The sequence below is a fragment of the Chiroxiphia lanceolata genome, chromosome 10, assembly GCF_009829145.1.
Source record: "Chiroxiphia lanceolata isolate bChiLan1 chromosome 10, bChiLan1.pri, whole genome shotgun sequence".
Classification (NCBI taxonomy): domain Eukaryota; kingdom Metazoa; phylum Chordata; class Aves; order Passeriformes; family Pipridae; genus Chiroxiphia; species Chiroxiphia lanceolata.
Genome location: NC_045646.1, coordinates 21598789 through 21621999, shown reverse-complemented (window position 1 = coordinate 21621999; position 23211 = coordinate 21598789). Strand labels below are relative to the sequence as shown.

Below are 23211 nucleotides of genomic sequence, written 5' to 3'. Positions count from 1 at the left end.
GGACAGAATCTCCAAAAGGTGGGACAGGACCTCCAGGAGGTGGGACAGCACCTCTGGGCACAAAGCTCCTGTTGAAACCTACTGGAAATGTCTCTGGGTGTTCAGTTCTCCATGTCAAAGAGCACATGAACCCTCACATGGAAGAGCTTCCTGAAATGACTTTCAGCAGCCCAAGGTGGATATTCCTTGAAATGACCCTGGGCACCTCTGTGGGCAGCTGAGACCCTCCATCCAAGACCCTTCTCTGCCTGCAGATCAACCCAAAGCTGGCCCAGCTCCCAGTTCTGCCTCATTCCCCACCCCGATCCCTCAGAGCTGGGTTGGGATCGCAGGGATAACTCCACCAGCCCTGGTCCACTGTGCAGAGCACTGCAGGGAAATGGCCAGTTCTGGGCTCCAGGCCAGAATCCACAGCAAATAATGTAGCCAAGGATTGGGAATGTTCAGGTTCAGCAGAAACCTGCCTAGAACTGGGGAGAGGCAGTGGGGGCACTCAGGGAAGACAAGGATGGTGTTGGCAGGGGGTGAAGGACTTGGTTCTCAGAGGCCAAGGTGGGGGTGCAAGGGGGGGCTGAGCTGCTGCACTGCTGGACCCCGCAGTCCCCACAGCACAATCCTAATATCTGATGCCCTTTAAAAATGCTACAAATTACTTTCAGAAGAGAACTGAGGTGCTTGGCATGAGGCTTCCCAAAAAAAACCCCTCCAGTTGTCTGCACAAGCTCTGTTAGAGCCACGTGGCACAGACTGGAATCCTGGATAAACTTCATGGAATCCTGGAATGTTTGGGTGGAAGAGACCTTAAAGATCATTTAGTCCAGCCCTCCCACTTGTTGGATTTGTCATTCCTGTGGACAGGATGATGGATTTGGATTTCCTGCATCCTCCTGTTTTCAATGATGGCCCTTTGTGAAGAAATACGACTGGGATGGATTTGCTTTTAATGGATCCAACTGAAACGATGGCAAAACATTTCAGTCAAAGTGCAGGATCTGGAATAGGAGTAAAGTCATATCCACACACTCCTAACGACCCAAATGTAGGATTTCAGAGCAACAATCAGCTTTCCCGGGAACAGCCCAACGTCGACTCCAAACACTGATTTCAGTGCATTATGTGCTCATGTTCCTGCAGGCAGAGCTGCACATTCCTCAGGGCAGGAACCAGGAGGATTTGGCAAGTTTATTTAAACCTACAGAGGATGCACTGAACCAGGAGTGCCATGGAGATCAGGTCAGACTGTCCCACTGAGGGGTGGAGACAGTTCCTGGGGAGAACTGAGCCAGGTGTCCCTGGGGAAGACGGGTCAGGCTGAAGGTCCGTGTGCTGGGCAACCCTGGAGCTGCTCCATCAGCCCTGGAGCTGCTCCATCAGCCCTGGGGACCAGGCTCGGGGCTGAATTGCAGGATTTTCGAATTTTCATCAGGAATTGGAGGGACAGGAAAAGGGGGAATGGCTTCAAACTGCCAGAGGGCAGGGTTAGATGGGATATTGGGAAGGAATCCTTCCCTGTGAGGGTGGGGAGGCCCTGGCACAGGTTGCCCAGAGAAGCTGTGGCTGCCCCTGGATCCCTGGAAGTGTCCAAGGCCAGGTTGGATGGGGCTTGGAGCAACCTGGGCTAGTGGAATGTGTCCCTGCCCATGGAGGGGGTGGAGTGAAATGATCCTTAATTTCCCTTCCAACCTAAACCATTCTGTGATCCTGTGAAGCTCTGGAGGTTTTCTGGGCCATGATGGGACAGCAGGAGCACCATGTGGTGCTCCCAGTGGTTGTGGTCACCCCCCTTTCCAGAAAAAAACTGCAGGAGCTGGGACATTCCTCGTGGAGCTGGGAGTGCCGCCACCACCATCCAGTGACAACACATCTTGTGTCCACTACCAGGGACAGTCTGAAAATACAACCAGGCTATCTCTGAGTAGGTGTCCTTCCTACTATAATAACTGGGATAAGAGAAAAAAAGTTCAGAGTGAGAGCAGTCTTAGAAATCCGTTAGTTCTGACTCCAAGTTTAAGCAGCATCAAGTTTTTCCTCGTGCCTTCGATTAACTAGTATTGAATCAAAACAGTTTGTTCAAGTCTTTAAAGTAATATAACATTTATAAAGTAATATTTTCCAAGCAGGAGGTATTTGGACTTTGTGTTTTCTTCTGGACTAAAAAGCTCCCTTAGGAAAAAAAATCTACAAGTGCCTCATTTCTCTCAGGTCTTTTGCACCTGTTACAAAAGAAAAAAACTTTCATAATAAGCACAAAAAATTTGTGCATCAGGAACACAGATTTGGTCACCACTATGTAAGAAAGATCTGAAGCCATTAGAGAGCAGGGATCATCATCCCTGTGGAGGAGGATTCCTGTGGGCACAGAAGGGCTGATCCCAGAATCCCAGGATCCCTGAATCCCAGAACATGCTGAGTTGGAAGGGACCCACAAGGAGGACACTTCCCAAGTCTGCTCCCCAAGAACCTGTTCCATAAATTGTCATCCAGGTTTTTAGGAACCTGCTGCCCAGGGTTGTACCAGCTGTGTGATGCTCCCAGTTACTTCCTGGCAGGTTGAATCCCCCCCAAGGATAAGGACAGTTGACTTGGAATTGTCCCTTAGTTCCTCCAAGGATAATTCCTCAGTCCCATCCCTCTGGCTGGGAGGTCCAGAGGAGAATCCCACAATGACACCCACATTGTTTGTTGGGATCTCCAGGCACAGGGCTCATCCCACCAGGGTTCTCTTGTGCCAGGGATGTCAAATCTCTGGGGCTGGGCCAAAGCTTGGAGCTCCTGTCTGTCCCTCACACTGCAGTGTTGGGCTGGAAATGTTCCAGGTGTGGTCCATTGTACCCCAGGACCCCTCATGAGGCAGATTGAGGGATCCCACCAGTGCTGGTGTCCCCAGGTTTTGGCACAGCATCACTGGCCAGCCTGGGCTTGTCCCTTCCCCCTTCCAAGCCAGTTTAAAGCTCTGCCAACAAGCCCTGCTGGCTCCTGGGCCAGAACTTTCGCCCCGCTGAGGAAGGTGCATCCCACCAGGTGTCTGCAGATCAGGTGTGGAGTAGATCATCCCATGGAAAAAAAAACAAAACCAGAATTTTTCCAATTAAACCAACTCGGAGCCACTCACTGACCTGATGGATCTGCCTCTTCCTATCAGTATTATTCCTCATATAAATCATCAATAAAGATATTAAACAGGACTAGGCCCAACACTGATCCCTGGGGACACTTCTAGTGACCGGCTGCCAACGGGATGCAGCTCCATTCACCACCACTCTCTGGGCCCGGCCCTCCAGCCAGTTCCTGACCCATGATGCCCTCAGAGACCCCTCAGCCTGCAGAAGGCAGCAAACATTCCCATTGCCAGCTGGCAGAGCATTCCCAGAGGGAAAGCAGGCTCTGTCCTGATCCCACCTGAGGCAGGAGGGCTGGGCCTGATCTGTGAGCAAAGACACAACATCAGAGCAGCCCAGGAGAACATGAGCACCTTCAGAGAACTGTGTGACAGAAGGTCAGGGGCAGATCCTCTCTTGGTCCTGCCCCAGGGTTGGATCCCCAGTCACAGTAGCCCCCACGGGGTCTGGAGGGGGAGCACAACCCACCCACCCACCCAGAGCCTGTCCTGGTTTGTTCCCCAACACTTGCACTTAACCCCAGAGCTTGGCAATGAGGCTTCTCCTGCCCAAACCTGAATTCCCAAGGAAAATGCTGCTGGTGGAGAGCAGGGAGAGCCGTCCCAACAAGCTGCTCCAAGAGGAAGGGCACAGGGAAATGCAGTGAGGAGGTTTAACACAGGAACCACCGTGGAGGAGGACAACCTGCACCCAGGGCTGCAGGAGCAGCACAATCACCCCTCCTGTGTGCTCAGATCTGCTCTCAGGGGCCTCAGCTCCTTCTTTCCAACCAAGCACTGAAAGAATGAAGATCTTCAGATGTTTATGGGTTGGACAAATCTGGGCAGAAGTTCTACAGCTGTGTCCAAAGCCCTGTTTGTGACAGCAAGGTGACTCCCCCCCAGTTCTCCAATCCCTGTTCCAAGTGCTGGAGGTACAAGAGTTTCTCGAAGAAGCCACTGTCAGAGTGTGTTTAAACCAAATGAAACTGTATTTTTTCATAATCTTGTTCATATTGATCCCTCCTATGAAACCAAGGAACACGTAATCAGCTTTTCTATATATCACAGGCTGCTAAAGGTCACCCAGATATCTGCAGCAAGCCAAAATATGAATTATTGCTAGTATTTCCAACCTAAAGACAGAAGGCATCTGTTACAGACAAGGACAGGAGAGAGAAGGATGTTACCAACATATTCTTTAATTTATGTCATGGAAGAGAAAAGCCCTGACCAAGCACCCTGCACCTGCATAATTTAATGGACCCTCCTTTTCACCTGTATCAGTGGAGCTGAGCTGGGTTCCTCGTGCTTCACCTCATGAAGTGATTTTCCAGACCTGGATGCTCTGGGAGCAGATTCTGGTCCCTCCTTCTTGTTGGTCCTGCAGCAGAGAGCACCAAAACCTGACTCAGCTCCCCAGGAGATGATCCCCAGCCCTGCCCAACCAACCCCTTGTGTCACACCGAGGGCTGCACGTGGTTTTTTGGGAGGTGAGGAGTTGGGAGGAGGAGCTGCAGCACACCAAGCATCAGCCTTAATGTTTGCAGCCCTCAGGCTCCAGATCCCAGCCCTGCCTGTAGAAAGGGTGTGAGAAATGGCCTTGTTCCCTTCCAGGACTGGAGTTGTGTCCAGAGCCCTCCTTGCTATTTAACCAGGAGTTCAGTCACAAAGTCTTCCTGTGGTTGTCTTCTGGAGTTGGACCCTCCTGTACCCTCTGGAGAGAGGAGGAGTCTCTCTGGGAATGACTCTGGGTTGGATCCAGCCTGTCCTCACCACCAGCTCAAGACAGTGGGAAAGGATTCCCCTTCCAGAGTTAAATGCCAGATGGGGACAGTTCCTGGGCCAAAGAGCCCAGGAGGGCTGAGGAAGCCTGGACAAGTCATGATTTGGTTTTAGAGGAGGAAAATGGAGGAGGTGACATGCTGGGACTGGCAAAGCTGACAGGTGAGGCTGCTCCTGGCTCCTGGATGGGATTCCAAAGGCAGGAGGGACCTCCTTGCCCACAAATGCTGGGCTCCACTTCCCCCCACCCTGCCCAGACATGGGCAAACAGGGCCGTGTGGCAGAGCTGTTTGCACTCTGAGTGCTTCTACTGTCCACTAAGAAAATTAGAAAGCACCAGTTTTGGCAGCCAGAGTTCCTGGATAGTCCCTGGAATGGCTTTTCCTTCCTGGTTGTACCCGTGGACAACTTCTCCTTGTGACAGGGAAGGATCCCTGCCAACCTTCCTGGCCATGCACTTGGATTGCCCTGCAGGGAAGGACAAACATTTGTGTGGCCAAGGTAAATCAGGGCTTTGTTTTCCCAGCTCCTTTCCCTTTGTTTGTAATTCCCATTTCCACTTCAGTGGCTGCATCGCTGAGCATTTACATGAGAAAGCCCTTCCTGGAGACAATGAACCATGAAATGCTCCCAGAGCTCTGGGATGGACCAGAAGAAGAGGAAAACATGACCAAAAACATTCCTAAAGAGGGAAAACCCCCCTCCAGGTATGGCCCCAGGTACCAGCAGTGGTGGGGATGGACGATGAGGAATGCAGAGATAAATGTGGTGTCTCCTGATGTCCTGAGATGAAAGCACAAGTGGAGTCAAACATTTGGGTCTGTCTGTTCTCCAGGAACGTTTGGAAGGAGAGTTCTGCTTGTGTTTTGTTGAAATAGAAGCCAGACTGCGGAAAAAATCATTAGGAGCTGTGTTTTTTTAATTATCTGTGATTTATTTTTTTTGCCTCATGCTAATGGATCCCAGACCATTCCAAACCAAACAATAATAGCTGGGGGGGAGCTGGAGGGATCCCTTCCTCTGCCAAGGCTGAGCTGTTGAGCATCTAATCACAACCAGGAGATGGGAACCGAGCCCAGAGCTCTTCAGTGTCCACTTCCCAGGAAGAAAGGAAGATGGAAAAGCATCCCAAAGTGTCCAAAGGTGGTTTGGATCCAGATGTTTCAGCCAAGGCTTGAAGGTGAACACACCTGAGAGACCATCAGGGCCCTTCCCATCCCATTCTCTGGAGTAAGGAGCAGGAGAGCTGGAGCAGAGCAAGCACAGCTTTCCACAGCAACCTGAGCCACAAATCCATTGGTATCCCTGGATAATCCTTTCTTCCTGTACAAGAATAAGAGGATCAGAAGGGATGGGAACACAAAGCAGCTCAGACAAACAGAAGTTGAGTTTCCCTGGATGGGTTCCATCCATTCCCTGGGTGCTGCCTGTGCCAAAGGATATGGTGAAGGCTGGGAGCCCACTTGGGATCAAGGGCAGAGTAGACAAGACCAGGGAGGAAAAATCCATGGATACAGATAAATTCCAGGACAAGAGGCAATGGCCTCTAGTTGTGCCAAGGTTGGTCTAGGTTGGATATTAGGGAGAATTTCTTCATGGAAAGGATGATGGTGAAGGAATTTAAAAGACATATAGATGAGGCACTTGGGGACATGGGTTAGTGGTGGCCTTGGAAGTGCTGGTGAATGGTTGGACTTGATGAGCTCAGAGGGCTTTTCCAAACTTAGTGATTCCAGGATTCTACAGACAGACAACAAATCCCCTGAGCTGGAGCCTGAGGGAGTGTTTGTGGGGAGAATTCCCTGGCTCCCAAATTAATTCACATGGAAGTGGATCCTTCACCCCAACACACTGTGATCTGCCAAGGTCTAGAGGGATGACTGTGCTGGTACAGCCTTTCTTCCTCTCCCTGGTTGGTCCAGGTGCTCAGAAAATCCATTAAAACTCCCATGGGGCAGGCTGGATCCTTGTTTAGCAGCCATTCCCTTCCCAGCTGGGGTAGAGCTGCTCCCCAGTGCTCACCACACCTTGTCCGGGGAATACGAGTGGATTTTCAGCCCATGGAAGGAACATTCCTGCCAAGCAGAACCTGCAACCCCCCTCACCATGAGCTCAGGGCAGAGCCAGGAGGGGACCCGACCCCTAGGAGGTCAAGGAGACAAAACAAGGCTCGTCTCATGAATATGGAGCAGCAGAAGGGGAACGTGGGGAGCAGCGAGGAGGATTCGCCAACAGCGGTCACGGCTCAGCTCACCAGAGCAAATCCTGATGAGTTCAGCAGGCTGAGAGCGAGAGCTGGGGAGAAAGGGCCACTTAAGAAAGGCAAATTCTCTGTTAGTGACGTTTGGTGTCTCAGAGCTCGTTCAGGAACCGCCTGGGGCACGCACAAGGATTCCTGACATCTTCCATTTACCCCGTCTCGGGCTTCTGGTGAGCCAACTGCTCCAGCAGCACTGCTGGCCTGTTTATTGGCACTGCATTAACCTCTGCCTGGAATGATCAGCCTCAGCAACTTCCCAGTGGCCTTTACACTGTCTGCAGCTCAATTCCACAGCAGATAATGTTATTTATTCAGCACATTGCTAATGTGGGATTACAGCGGGACCCCCGTCTGGAAATGGAGAGAACCCCCTGCAAGAGGCTGGTGTGAATTCATTAGGAATCAGTGCTGCTCAAATCAAGCATCTATGGAGAATATCTGAGCAGTGACCTTCATACAAAATGTATCGTGCAACACTCGCTATTAAAATAATCATAAACACAGTAAGCAGTAAACAAAACAATCAAGATCTGTCTGGAAAATAAATGCAGCGAGGGGATGGTGGATGGAAGGGGGATTAAATTGCCATTTAGGTATTACAGGCAATGAAGGGTTGGTTGGGTTTTTTTTTTTTCCCTTTTTTTCCTCTTTTCAAACAATGTTTCCAAAATCAATAGCAGGGGGAGGGCAATGGGGTGATTAGGAACGTGGTGAGTAATTGCTCCAGTTTGTCCCCGCTCGTGTTCGATGGTGGAGCATCTCTCAGGAAAGGAAGCTGGTGGAGCTGGCCCCTGTCAATATTTGTCCAGAGCACAGGGAGGATCCTGCAGGCTGGCTGAGCTCTGGGTGCTTTTTCAGCTGCTGCTTTGCCCCTGCCAACATCTGCCCTTCCCACCGGCTCCAAACCCAACGGTGGCGGTGCCGGATGACACAAACAGAGCAAGGCAGGGCCATCCTCTGACCCATGGCATGGGCAAACAGAGCTGCAGGGCCATTTGCCAAGAAGGATGGCAGGGCTGAGGGTTGGAGCAGACCCCCTGGAGCCCTGCTGGGGCCGTGTGGAAGCACAGGGAAGAGGCTCCTCTGTCTTTCCGAGGTGCTCCAAAGGAAGTCTCGCTTTGATTTCCAGCCTCGTGCTGTCAGGAAAGGTGATGCCCCTGGAATTGAGATTCCTTTGGGCATCATGGAGAGGTACCAAAGGCTTGTGTCCACCAGGCTGGTGGTGGTTGTGCAGGATCCAACAGCTGTCCCTAAAAACAGAGAGCTCAGAGTGTGCCTTGAGGAGGAGCAGTGGGTGAGCAGTGCTGGGCTGGTCACCACCCCCAGAGGGGGATCCCTGAGCTTGGGGGGCTTCACAGCACCATGGAATGGTCTGGGTTGGAAAGGACCTTAAAGCCCATCCAGTGCCACCCCTGCCATGGGCAGGGACACCTTCCACTAGCCCAGGTTGCTCCAAGCCGCATCCAACCTGGCCTTGGACACTTCCAAGGATCCAGGGGCAGCCACAGCTTCTCTGGGCAACCTGTGCCAGGGCCTCCCCACCCTCCCAGGGAAGGATTCCTTCCCAATATCCCACCTAACCCTATTTTCTGCCAGTTTGAAGCCATTTCCCCTTGTCCTCTCACTCCAGGCCCTTGGAAATAGCCCCTCTACATCTTTCTTGTAGTTCCTTTCAGGTCCTGGAAGGCCACAAATAGGTCACCCCAAAGCCTTCTCTTCTCCAGACTGAACAATCTCAATCCTCCCAGTCTCTCCTCAGAGTCCTGCAGGAGTCTCCATCCCTGTCAATAATCACCACGTGGTCTCCCAGTGCCCACCTTGATTTGATCTCCTTAGAAGGCCTCCTGGTTTGAGCAGAAACCCTGTTCTAGTTTTTCCCCCATTTTCCACAGGTTTCCTGGAACTCTCCAGTTTTTCCTGCCAGCCCTGTTGCACAGTTCCCCGCACAGCTGCACTCAGAACATCTCACCTGCTGCTCTCACTGCTGGTCCCTCCCATACCCTCAGGCACTGCCTTTGCTTTTCCACTGTGTGATATCCCCACCAACTGCACATCCAGCCCCTGGCAGGAGACATGGAAAACCCCTGGAAGGATCTCAGGATTCGGGATGGAGGCTGTTCCTGCTGTCTCACTCCCCTCTCCCACCCTCATCCCACCAGCTCACATTGCCTTCTGCATCCAGCTCCTCTCTGTTCCTGCAGCTCCTCTGCCTCCATCCCAGCCTGCAGCCCAATCCCTGGGAACACATTCCTTTCGGTTCACTCCTGCCCGGATCAGCTCCAGTCTTCAGCTACACAAGGAGAGAACAAGGCAGAAATGAGGGACAGCCTTTTGTCAGAGGTTTTAATATATTTGGTGAGTTCCAGTGAAGTTGGAATTTCCCCACTTTCATTCTCTCCACGTTTCCCGACCTCTGTGTCACAGCTTTTTTTGCTGATCAGTCTTTATTCCACCCTTCCTGCTCCTTTCTCCTTCCTGGAATGTTCCCACCTTACTGCTCAGATATGTTTAGTCACCCTGCCACAGCTGGGATTTTTTTGCATCAGATTTTCCCTGTCAACCAACTTCCAGGCTCCCTCCTTAACTTTCAGGCCTCCGGGTTTTCCAGCAAATTCCCAACAAATTTCCTGGATTTCCCCGACTTTGCCTTTGTGACTTTGGGAGAGATCCATGCTTCCTTCCTTCCCCTGCAATTCCAAATTACTTTGGCATGGTCAGCCCCCACAGTTACTTCCTGTGACCAATTCATGAGCTGGAACCAAGTTCACCAGGTTCTGGGATTCTAAGATGACAAGGAATTTCTTGGATTGGATCCTCCCCAAAGAGACTTCTTTGCATCTACAGGGGTTGTTTCCCTGACGTCTCCTTTCCCCTGTGTGCCAGGAGGTCCCAGGTTTTCTTCCACCTCTCCCATTTTCTACCCCATGAGACATATTGGGAAATGCCACAGTTATAAACCAGTGTCCACCACGTTCCCACTGGAAATATTCCCCCAGCCCTTCCCTCCTCTCTGTCCCTTCACCACCTCATCTGCCGCCATTAAGGGCTCTCCTCTGCCCTCATAAGTAATGAAAATATTCATTCTATGATCTCATCTGAGGGTTTTTTCCCTTCCTTTAGTGGCAATGCTCAAGGAATGAGGCAGGTTTGACATTTGCTCTCAGTTTCTTTTCAGTGCTCCCACCCCCCTGAAAATCATTCACCCTGAGAAAGAGCTCCTTTAACTGGGAGTTACCAACGAGCCCCCGTCGCTGCTTCCCTCCTGATGAGCACTAATGAACCTAATAGCAGGCTTTTATCAGTCTCCCCTCACATTAGATAGTTTATTGATGTACTTTGCTGCCTATTTTCTATAATGAAAACTATGAAATTGCATATCTATCATGTCTAAGCAGTGATGGAACTCCGAGCCAGCTTTAATTGTTGCTTTCTCTCAGCCAGAAGGTGAGTTTAGAAGCCATAACTACAGAAAGCCCTGGAGTTATTTCTTTCCCCTAATAAATAACCCTGCTTTCCCATACAGGCAGAAAATTCAAACTGATAAATGAAAATAAATTTTTCATGCGTGTGGCCTAATGAGCTCGTGGGACTTCTCGCCACGGAAAGTGGCTCAGCCTGAGAATATTCCAAGATGAGAAAAGCTCAGGCATGAAATAGGTACCCAGAAACCCAGAGTTATTAAAGGTGTGCCTGAGAAGGGTTTGGAAGGGACACAGAGCTGAATATCCCAAGTTTGCTGCATTTTTTCCAGAGACTGGGACGAGCCTTAAGGTGGAGCAGGAAAGATTGAAAGTCTGGTACCACTTTTTGAAGTATCTGCTGAGAAGCAAAGGCAACAACTCGCTGAGAATCCGACCAACCAAAGCTTGGATTTCCACAGGGCTGTTCTTCCATAGGATCCCAGAGTGGTTTGGGTTGGAAGGGACATTAAAGCCCATCCAGTGCCACCCCCTGCCATGGGCAGGGACACCTTCCACTAACCCAGGTTGCTCCAAGCCACATCCAACCTGGCCTTGGACACTTCCAGGGATGGGGATGCCACAGCTTCTCTGGGCAACCTGTGCCAGGGCCTCCCCACCCTCACAGGAAGGATTTCTTCCCAATATCACATCCAACACTTCCCTCTGTCAGTTTGAAGCCATTCCTCTTGTCCTGTCACTCCAGTCCCTTGGAAATAGTCCCTCTCCATCTTTCCTGTAGCTCCTTCAGGCCCTGCAAGGCCACAATCAGGTCACCCCAAAGCTTCTCCTCTCCAGGCTGAACAATCCCAACTCTCCAGCCTTTCCTCCCAGCAGAGCTGCTCCAGCCCTCTGACCATCTTGGTGCCTCCTCTGGACTCTCTCCAGCAGCTCCATGTCCTCCCTGTGCTGGGATCCCAGACCTGGATGCAGTAACTCCAATCCAGTGAACATGTTTCCACAGGGAAAGAAAAAAAATCTTGATCATTTAGGCTTCATATAAATCTTTATCCTCCTGTTTATAATAAAATAACTTCCTTTAGTTCCTAATACATTGAAATTGGTTGTTAATAATCCTTATTTATGGGATGAACTCAGGGTACAATATCAGAATAAATGCAATAAAACAACTGGCACGTTTCAGGAAATTGGGCAGTTTCACCTAAATATTTTTAATCTTAAGAAAACATTGAAATATTCCTAAAATAGGAACTTTTCAGAGTTTTTGCTAAAATCAGAACTATTTCTCACTTTTTTTTTTCCCACAGATGAGTAGATTTTGGTGGGGTTTAAGCAAAGAAGAGGGTGATTTTAGGGGTTAAATGACAGGGGGCTGAGGGGTCACCGTCGGTCACAGTCATGGTCAACACAAGGGTGGGGGATCCAGGTGATGATTGTCAAGATTCCAGCAGCTGCTCCAAACCCCCCTTGGCTGTTCAGTCCCATTCCTGGCTGGAGGATCACCAGCAACCCATTTTTAAGCTACTCCAGACTCTGGGGACAGGTTTGTCCTGCAGTTTATCCGAAGTTCTCCGGACAAACCAAAGGCAGAGAGGGAACAGCCTGCAGGCAAAGGACAAAGCCTCCATCCCACTTCCTTGGGGGTTTTCCCTGGTTCCTGGTAGGACCCACAGCTCCTGTCCCTTGCTCTACCCTGGCCTGCAGTGGAGGGGGACACTCAGGGCACCTCCAGGTCACGCCAGCTGTGCCACATCTGGAGGTGTCGGGGCTGAGACGGAGTAACCCTGACACCTAGTGGCTTCCAGAGCCCCAATCCCGACATCCCCGAGCTGAGCCGGGCAGGGAAAAGCTGGAGGGAGACACCACGGACTGTCTCCAAAGGGTGCAGCCAACAGCTTTTCCACGGGGCAAACCAAGGAATCCAAATCATCAGCACCCCGAGGGATGTTGTTAATAATGTCATCTCTGGGAAATTCTTCGGAGCCTGTTGTTTTTCAGGGATGTTGTTAATAATGTCATCCCTAGGAAATTCCTTGGAGCCTGTTGTTTCCCCCTCAGGCTGCTGGGTTTTGGTGCTCTGGCTCAGACAATCCCTGTGCCCTGGGAAGCCTGCCCAGGGGATGATTTTCCATGGTCCCTTTGGGCAGCCAAAGTGTGGAACCATTGAAGGTTCCTGTGTGCCTGGAAATGCTCCAGGGATGCTCCAAGAGCAGGAGGAGGTGCCAAGCAGGGAGTTTTCAGTGTGATTTCTTCCTGTTTTAACGGGGAAGGAGGAAGATGCTCTTGAAAGCTCAACAGAGGGCCCAGCTTCCCACTCCTGCTGCCAAGGTGGCTTTTGCAGGAGGGATTCTCCAGACAGAAACACCCACTGCTGGCTCCCAGAGGGAGTGAGGGAGATTTTGGGAGATGTGGGTGGCCTGGCTGCTCCCTTGCAGGGGATCAGGTGCCTCAGTTCACTCAGCTTTTGGTGTCCCCTTCCCCTGGCTCTGCCACCAGCTGGGTTTCCAACCCTGCTACCACATCCCCCAGCCCCTGCCCGGGTTCCCTGATCCACCTGCCAGCACATCCACCCAGGACAAGCTGCAAAAGCTCCCCAAGCTCCCCCGGGCAAGAAAATAACCCCAAGGGTGGAAACCACAGAGACCCAGAGGCGAAAGGGAGCGGTTTTATTAACACTCCCCACGGTTAACCAAGGCTGTGCCCTCTGCAAACAGAAACGCAGGTCCCGCCGCGGCCGCTGGGGGAAGGAATTCACACCAAAGCAGCTGGAAAAGCAGGAAAAAAGCCGTGAACAGTCATCCCGGGGAGATTCCCGTGGCTGCTGTTCCCGCCCGCGGTGCTGCAGCGCTGCGGGCAGGGCTGGGCAGCCCAGGGAGGGAGGTCACACCTTTGCCACCGCTTTTACCTCCTGGCACCGGCTTTCTCAGCAACGTGGCGAAGCCACAACCTCCCACGCCAAGGGCTTTCCAGCTGTTGGTCCTTCAGCACTGCCCAGCCGGGAAGTTTGGCACTGCCAGTCCCCTGAGCCGGGCAGGGGTGTCGTGGTGCCCCCAGAACTCCCCCTGAGCAGGTGAGGCAGGGCTGGGATGGGGGAGGTGAAACACAACCTTCCAAGGGTGTTATAACACTTGTAACACACTGTTACTCCCAGGGGAGCCGTCAGTAACTCCTCAAGGACATCCCGGGAATTCTGGCTCGCTGCCTCCTTCTCCTGCAGCAGCCAGAGGGAGCCCTGGGATGGACACACAAACTCCTGCCACTGGAACCCCTCTGGCTGTGGCTGCCACAGGCACTTCTGGCACATCCAGACCTCGGGGGTGCAGCAAATCCTGCTGGCACAGACCCCAGGGCAGCATTTCCATGGCACTGGCTGCTCCTGCTGGGTGGGAATGGCCACAGAACGGGAAATCCTGGTGCTCTACCACCGGGAAATCCTGGCTATCCCAGGGAATGCAGGGTGGTGCTTTACCACCGGGAAATCCTGGCTATCCCAGGGAATGCAGGGTGGTGCTTTACCACCGGGAAATCCTGGCTATCCCAGGGAATGCAGGGTGGTGCTTTACCACCGGGAAATCCTGGCTATCCCAGGGAATGCAGGGTGGTGCTTTACCACCGGGAAATCCTGGCTATCCCAGGGAATGCAGGGTGGTGCTTTACCACCGGGAAATCCTGGCTATCCCAGGGAATGCAGGGTGGTACTTTATCACCGGGAAATCTTGAGTATCTCAGGGAATGCAGGGTGGTGCTTTACCACTGGGAAATCCTGGCTATCCCAGGGAATGCAGGGTGGTGCTTTACCACCAGGAAATCCTGGGTATCCCAGGGATTGCAGGGAACAATTTGCCTGTTTTCATGGAATCAGTCACAGGACAGTTTGGGTTGGAAGGGAACTTGAAGATCATCCAGTTCCAAGCCCTTCCCAGGAGCAGGGGCAGGGACAGCTCCCACCAGAGCAGGTTGCTCCAAGTCCCATCAATTTTGAGAACATGAGGATTAAAAGGAGGATTCCCTCTGAGCACTGCTGAGGGCTGGGAAGGCTCTGTCCCATCCCTACTGTCCTCTCCAAGGTCTCCCAGAGTGTCCCATCTCCACAGCCCACACATCCCCCTCTCCCCGTGCCCCCTCCTCTCCTCCTGCAGATCCACCCTGATTTCCCCTCCCCTCCCTCCCCAGCCGTGTTTACAGTCACAGCATTTCTCACTCCTCAGGAGAGTCACTCCCAGGGTGAAATTTGAGTTTGTAAATTATTAAAATGTTATCAAGAGCGTGCAGACTTGCCCTGGTTGGTTGTTTTTTTTTTTTTCCCCTGTTGGTGAATAAGCTGATGTATAATTCAATTTTCCCCCCACAGTTTCTTCAGTAATACTTAAAAATTATACACACACACACACACACACACACACACACACAGAGGCAGATCCAAACCTTATTTCCATGTGTTTAGAAGTCTCTTTGGGCCAGAGGCTTTATCTCCCTCTCTGAGCTGAGAAAAGTTTGGGTGTTGTCATTATATGAATAATATATAATAATAATAAATTCAGAATTCCTCATTTCTGAGCGTTTCTTCATAATAAATTATTTTAAATGCCTTTTCTGAGAGAGAGGGAACAGATGAGAGCACATATATGGCACACAATTATTGCTCTTTGATATTACACAGAGCGAGAACCAGTCAGTTTGCTGACAGTATTTCCTTAAAGAAGACCCACAATCCTGCTTATAATTTGGATAGTTTTTAATTCTTTGGGCTGAAACTTCTTTGGCTGGGTTCCTAACAGGGTTCAGCTTTCCTTGTAGAGCTGAAGTAAGCAAACTCTCATTTTTCTCTCTCACATTTAAATAGCTTTATGACCTTGAGGAGCTTCTGTGCTCCCAGGCAGAGCAGCTGAGGTAGTGGTGGCCTCCTGGAGGAACATCCAAACTTAGTCCAAGCCAAAAGCTCCTGGCAAAGCCAGTTTACACCATCCCTGCAGCTGTTGGTTGGTGACTGGAAGCTGAAACCTCAGAATGTGGGCTCTGACCAAAGGGAAAAAATCAACAAAGGAATGGGAAGGAGGGAGAGAGAGTGGAGGGGTGATGGTTTAGCAGTGGGACAGGGCTGGAAAGGATGTGGAGGAGCAGATGGAATAAGGCTCAAAGCCCAGTCCAACCTGACCTTGGACACTTCCAGGGATCCAGGGGCAGCCACAGCTTCTCTGGGCAACCTGTGCCAGGGCCTCCCCACCCTCCCAGGGAAGAGTTTCCTCCCAATGTTTAATCCAAACCTGCTCTCCTTCAGCTTAAGGACATTCCCTGTGTCCTGTCCCTCCATCCCTTGTCCCCAGTCCCTCTCCAGCTCTCCTGGAGCCCCTTTAGGCCCTGGAAGAGGCTCTCAGGTCTCACTGGAGCCTTCCCTTCTCCAGGTGAACTCCTCCAGCTCTCCCAGCCTGGCTCCAGAGCAGAGGGGCTCCAGCCCTTGGAGTATTTCTGTGGCCTCCTCTGGACTTGCTCCAGCAGCTCCATGTCCTGATGTTGGGACCCCAGAGCTGGACACAGCTCTGCAGGGGGGTCACCCCAGAGCAGAGCAGAGGGGCAGAACCCTCTCCCTCGACCTGCTGCTCCCGTTGTTACACTGATCCATAAAATACATCACATATCACATAAAAGGAGCTGTTATCCAGGCTCTTTCTGTGGGATGCAAGAGAAGCTCTTCCAAGGGGAATCACCCCAGCCATTCCAGGGTCTCCATGCAGCAGTGATTCCCATCCCCAAAACCCTTTTGGCTCGTCATGGTAAAGCGGGTCCTGTCAGGGAGTTCATGCTGGGAGATGAGTGCTCTGGGTTAGTGATCTCTGCTCTGATCTCATGTTCCCCATGGAGCTGCTCTAATCCACTCACTGCAGCTCCACAGGCTCTCAGCAGGTCATCCAGCTGAGAAAGGGAATTTTCTCCTCTTGGCAGAGGTTTTCCTGTGCTCCAGGACCTGGATCTGCACATCTCTCCCAGACAGGCCACCGAGTGTTTTGGTGGCACTTGTTCACAGAGCTGACACATCCCAGTCCCAGGGCCAGAACAGCTCCTGGAGGGAAGCAGGAGCATTAACAGGAGCTCTTCCCATTACACATCTGGCAAGTCTGGCACTTTGGGAACATCAACAAGATGCTGATGTGAGAACACTCCCCAGGAGCACATTTCAGAGTGAAATGTGGCTCATTGAAGCACAGGAACACAGAATGTGCTGAGTTGGAGAGAACCACTAGGACCACCCAGTCTAACTCTCAGCCCTACACAGGAACATCCCCCAGAGTCACCCCCTGTGCCCCAGAGGATCAGCCAAACCCTCCTGGAGCTCTGGCAGCCTTGAGGCTGTGCCCACTGCCCTGGGGAGCCTGGGCAGTGCCCAACCAGCCTCTGGGGGAAGAACCTTTTGCTGAGATCCAACCTGAGCCTGCCCTGACACAGCTCCAACCATTCCCTGGGTTCTGTCCCTGGTCCCCCCAGAGCAGAGCTCAGTCCCTGCCCCTCCTCTGCCCCTGCCCAGGCAGTTGGAACTGCAGTGAGGTCTCCCCTCAGCCTCCTCTGCTCCAGCTGAACACACCAAGTGCCCTCAGTGTCCTCACACAACTTCAAATCAAGGCCCTTCCCCATCCTCGCTGCCTCCTTTGGACACTCTCCAGTGGCTCAATCTCTCCCTGATTTGTGTTCCCCCAAACTGCCCCAATGTTGAGGTGAGGTCACTCCAGGTGGGAGCAGAGGAGGACAATCCCCTCCCTGATGCCCCAGGACAGGGATGTCCCTCCTGGCTGCCAGGGCACTGCTCACTCAGGGACAACTGCCCACCCACCAGGACCCTCAGGGCCCTTTCCCAGCTCTGGTCTCCAGCCTCTCATTCCCAGTCTCTCCATCCATCTGGGGTTGCCCCATCCTAGGGCAGAATCCAGCACTTGTTGAACTCCATAGGGTTGGTGATTCCCAGCCCTTGGACCTGCCCAGGTCTCTCTGCAGGCCCTCCTTGCCTTCCAGGGACTCAGTAGCTCCTCCCTGTTTTGTGTCGTCTCCAAACTTGCTCAGAGTCCCTTCCAGTCTTGCATCCCAGTCGTTTGGGAAGATGTGGAATCGTGTGTTTGGGTCAGGAGGCTCAAGGGTTGCCAGGAATGTGGGCTGTCCCTCCACACGTGGCAGAGGCAGGAAAACAACTGGGAGAGGAAAGGATGTAAATCATGGGCATATAAACCATGTGAAGGGAGTTGCAGGCAGATTTTTGAGCCCAGAGCACCAAAAGACAGCTGGGGAGGCCCACCTCCAAGGTCCAAAAATGTGGTGGTTTGAGACCCTCAAAAATCCAATTTCCAAGTCCAAACCCCCCTCCCACAATTTGCTTCAGTGTGAGAGGGTTTTCAGACAAAACACAGCTACTCAGCATTGGGGGAAGGGGAAAATACTCACAAGGTTTATTTACACACTTATATATATAGGTAACAACTTAACTGTCTCTTCTATGATAAAATAATATATTTACATTAGATTAAATTTCTCTTTTTTCTTCAACGAGAGTCCAGGAAGGAATGAGAAAAGTCCTTTTGTCACTTTTCAGGTCACAGTTCCTTCCAATTAGTTTCTGTGGTGTTAGTTAGTGTCCTTTATTTTTAAGGCAGCAGGTTTGAGTGTTGCAGACAGAATTTTCTGTTCTTACTTTGTGAAAATCCCAATCCCTCGAGCCTGAGCCTTCGGGGGACTTCTTTAGAGACTTTCACTCCTCCTCTTTGCTGCTGCTGCATTTCAGAGCTCCCTTCACCCTGACATCGCTGTCCTGGGGGCGAACACTGACAGCACAAATCCCACTCTGTGCCCAGGAGAGAATTCCTGACCAAAATCGACGAGGAGAGGAGGTTTTTGACTCTCTCCACCAGCAGCAATGGACACCACACTACAGACAAGGAGTGAAGGATTAGCTCTCTCTCTCTCTCTCTAATGGAAACCAATCCATCCAGGGGTTTCTCATCTTGCTGAAATAACAAATTGCCCTTTTAAAGCATCTTCCAGCCTGGTTCTGCCTCTCCCATTAATGAATCTTCCCATATATGAGGAGAACTGTAAATACAGATCTCCATGGATCTGTATTTCCAGTCCCAAGATCTGGGACTTGAAATCCACGCTCCTAAAAGGGCATCTTTTTGACCCAAACAGGTTCCTCCCCCTCATAACTGACTGTTCTTCTCCCAAGTGGACTTGCAGGAAGAAGGAGACAAATAACATCGATCATACAAAGGTTTGGGTTGGAAAAGACCTTAAAAATCCTCGAGTTCCAACCCTTGCATTGCTGCAGGTCATTAATTACCTGTCCGCTTATGGAAGACAAACCTGGATGCAGGTTCTAGCTAAACATTTAATTACAAGCAGAAATCACTTTTCTCTGCTGGACATAAATATATTCAAGTGCACTGGATACCCCTTTCATGCAAAGAAAGTAAATATTTTACAACCACATCAAATTTTTGTGGTTTTTTTTTTTTTAATTATTTTTTTTTTCCCACTCTCTCGCTGCCTTTCTATTCCTTAGGTTTTTTGGGAGTGAGAGCAGAAATAATTAACCAGAACAAGCCAGTACAGAGAAGCATCACGAGCTCTGAAGTTGTTTAGCCTGGAGAGGAAAATGAGAAGTGATTTGATTGTGAGGGATATCGTGAGCAGTAATAGGAATATACAGTCATTTCCCATAAGCAATGGGGCTGCTCAGCTGGAGCGTGGTTAGAGCACAGCAAAGATAATATTTTTAACTCAGAGCCTGGTGCTGACATGGCAAATGAAGAAGAAATCTGAGTAAACTCCAGCCAAGGTCTGCTGGTGCCCTCTCAGCCTCTGGGATTGAGTGATTCCTACTCGAGGTGCAAAGCTGTTGTGCAGAGGCCTGTCCTTCTATTTGCTCTGTGGAAAAAAATGCTGATTTATGGCTGTGGACTTGCCTGTGAGTCGCTGTTTACCATGGGATCTGCTTCCCAGAGAAGTGGATAAATTGGATAAATGAGAGTTGCTCTTTCCGTGCAGCAAACCTTGTCAGCAAACATGCATTATTGCTGTGATTAGTCTGAGGAATCAGATGCATTTTTCATGCTTTTCTAGTTGCACAACTTCCTCTAATTCACTCCTAAAAGCCCATCTGTTTAAATGAGCTTGTGATGCCCATTAATGGATGGTTCCCACTCCTGGGCTGCCACGGGATGCTGTGCCGGGAGCAGCTGGATTGGGGGAACCCAGGAAAGCCCTGGGAAAGCAGGACAGAGCCTGACTGCAGCTGAAAAAAGAAACTAAAAAAAAAAACTAAAAGAAGAAACTGAACCAGTTTCTTGACTAAATCGATACTTGGCTGGGGCTTGACCCCAAAATCTGACATGAAATCACTGCCCGGCCACTTCTCGTCCTCCCCTGCCGTGCTGTGTTCCTGCAGGACAGGATATTCCAGCTTTCCTGCTGAGAACCAAGTGCAATAGCCTGTGGATTTTAGGGCAGCCTCGATGGCATCTGAGCCCCCCAGTCCTCTGCAATGAGGGGGCCCCTGCCAGCCAAGGAAATCCCTTTAAGTCCCCATGTCTGGGTACGGCCCCAAACCCCAAGGCAGCCGCCCCCCTGTGCTGCTGCAAACAGGGTTTGGGGGTGGCAGCCCCAAAAATGAAGGTCTGGGGGTATCACAGCGACCTGTGGGGTCCCAGGGGCATGAGCTGCCCCATGCCCACCCATCAGGGACACAGCAGCACTGAGGGCAGCCCTGGATGGGGATGGATGGTTTTCCAAACTGCTGTTCCTGCTGGAGCCTCTTCCCACCCCCGGCTCCGCAGGTCCCAGCCTGATGGAGGCTCTTCTAGGATGCGTGTTCCTTAATTGCCAGAGCATCTGCCTCGCCCCGGGAGCGCCAGGGAAATGGCATTTATTTCCCGGGCTCTCGGCAAAGTTTGGCTGCAGACGGAGGAGCCGCCGCGGCCGCTCCGAGGCAGCTCCGACCCCCCCATCGCCCCCAGGGGAGCCCGCAGAGCCCAGGAAAAGGTCAACGCCGTGTTTATTTGAGCCTTTGCGGGGACCTTTTAGAGTTATTTGCCACAAAGGGCTCGCGGGGAGCTGGTTACCGTGGGCTGCAATGTGCCCCGCCGGCAGCACAAGGACTGGGAAGCTGGTCCCTGCTTGCCAAAGGGGCAAAAATTGATCTAATGTGACTGCAAACCTCCCTTTCTCCACCCCAGTTTAGGGCAGCAAATACCACAGGGACCAAATCCATGTCCCTGCTCCCGAGGCTGTGACAAGGAGCGCAGTTTGTCCAAGGAAAAGAGCGACTCGGGAGACCCAGCCCCGAAATCCAAACTGGCCTTTGAATCCCAGCCCGCGTCGCGTGTGCCTCGTTTGTTAAAAGCCTGGTTTATTTGCCCCCTTGAGCTCATCAGTGTAAATATTTGCCCTCTCTCGTCACACTCGTTAAATGCTTTGGATCAGAGCTGGGAGGGAGGAGGTTTCCTGGGGGTGGGTGGAGGAGGTTTCCTGGGGGTGGGTGGAGGAGGTTTCCCTGCCCAGGAGGAGCCGGCCCAGCCCTCGGTTCACCCCGTCTTTGCTGAGCTGCTCAGCACGTTTTCAGCCCCGAGAGCCCCACTTAGGGACCTGTATCCTTGTTTATTTGACTGCTTTTGTGCCGAGAAACCCACATTTCCTCATCCCGAGGTGGGTGTGACCCTGGGAGCAACACGGGCTCGGCAGGGGTGTGAGCTCCTTGGATTTCCAGCTCCTTGGATTTCCAGCCAAACTGCACTTCACGGGAGGCTCGGGAGCCTCTGGAAGGCTCTGCAGAGGGAAACGACATCAAAACCCAGGATTAATGAAACAGGAAGGGTTCAAGGTCAGCTTGGACGGGGCTTGGAGCAACCTGGGCTCCAAGGTGTCCCTGCCCATGGCAGGGGAGGTGGAATGAGATGAGCTTTAAGGTCCCTTCCACCCCAAACCATTCAGTGACTCTGCGAACTTTAATTCAGGACAAGGATAAAGCATTTTCACAGGTCTGCTGGCTGAGGGGAGTGAATGTGTGCAGCAGGGAGGACCCTGCTGTGTGCCCCAGGAGGATGAGCTGAGTCTACAAACCCTGTCTGTGGCCCAGTTGACACATCCAGGGGGCTGCAGCCCTTGCTGAGGCTGGGAATTAGTGGCAGCTCTCCAGGGCGACCTCCCTGTCCAAGTCCTGCTCTCCTGTGCCCGGGGGACAGGCAGGAATGGGAGAAGGAACCAGCAGAGAGGCCCCAGAGGTGCACACCAAGTTTCCAAGGCCGGTCCCTGGAGTTTGGGTTCAGCCCTGACCTCCTGGAGCTGCTGTGACAACCTGAGCCCCTCAGTGCTGCAGATCCTGCTCCTGTGACAACCTGAGCCCCTCAGTGCTGCAGATCCTGCTCCTGTGACAACCTGAGCCCATCAGTGCTGCAGATCCTACTCCTGCTGGGGCTGGATGTGGGAGCCTGGAGCAGGAATAACCCTCCTGCACTGCAGGGCTGCTCCCGTTGCTCTGACAAGTCACTACCTGGACTTCTCTATTTTTTGGTGGCTTTTCATCACTTTTCACAGGTTCCACTCCCTTCGGTTTGCTCTGCAGAGCCCCCAGGGGATGGCACACCCGTCCTGCTCCATGCCATGCCTTACCTCGGCCTTTCCCACGTGCCTTGGGGGATAATCTTTAAGTGACCCATCCAAAAAAAGCCTGGTTGTTATGCAGGAGCACCAGAAGTGCTTCTAGAATTAGCAGCTACTCCAGGTTGCCCTGTTCATTTTGAAATGTGCCACTTCAGAGCCCTTCAAGGGCTTGATTTGGGAAGTAAATGGGATTCAGAGCAGGTGAAATGTTAAGTAATTACAAATTATTGGAACACTTCATGTTATGAAAGCCCTTCAAATAATTTTAAATTGCTTTGTACTAATTGTGATCAGTGCTCCATTCATTTCCAAAACCCTCTTCAAACCACGAGCCGTGGGATATTTTGGGAGCTGGAACCCAGTGCTTGGCTTTTTGAAAAAAAAAAAAAAAAGAAAATCCACACAAAATTTCTTTTTGGAATGATGCACTCCTGAAAAAGGATCTGAAAAACGCTCTTACCAGTTGCATTTCCCAGGTTCTTCCATATTGCCTGGAGCAGCATCCCAAAAACAGCATTTCATGTTGGATTTAGGAAGAAATTCTTCCCAGTGAGAGTGGTGAGGGACTGGAACAGAATTCCCAGAGAAGCTGTGGCTGCCCCTGGATCCCTGGAAGTGTCCAAGGCCAGGTTGGACAGGGCTTGGAGCAATCTGGGCTAGTGGAAGGTGTCCCTGCCCATGGCAGGGGGTGGCACTGGATGGTTTTTTAAGGATTTTTTCCTACACAAACCATTCTGGGATTCTGGGATTCTGTCCACCTAAAAAAAAAAAAAAAAGGGAAAACATGCAGCTTTTTTGTAGGGTTTTGCTGTGTTTTGAGAATGGCAACAGATGAAAAGCCTGGAAAATCCCAGCGCTTCTGGCTCCTCATCCTGCTTCTCCCATCCCAGCTTCTTCCTGATGATCTTTTCAGTTCCCAGCACTCCAGGTCTGACTGTCCACCCTTATCCACCTTATCCTTATCCAGCCCCACGGTGTCACTGGGATATTGTTCTTCTCCAGAAGGCTTCAGAGTA

The 23211-nt window shown here is 51.5% G+C and overlaps 1 long non-coding RNA gene across 1 annotated transcript; it reads right to left on the bottom strand.

Annotated features, from left to right (window-relative positions):
* Positions 1-1540: 1540 nt before the first annotated feature.
* On the bottom strand, positions 1541-21475 carry LOC116791680. Its single transcript, XR_004358819.1, has 3 exons — positions 21403-21475; positions 17302-17307; positions 1541-1563 (listed from the first exon to the last, which is right to left on the bottom strand). It is a non-coding gene; the product is annotated as an uncharacterized LOC116791680 (long non-coding RNA).
* Positions 21476-23211: the final 1736 nt, after the last annotated feature.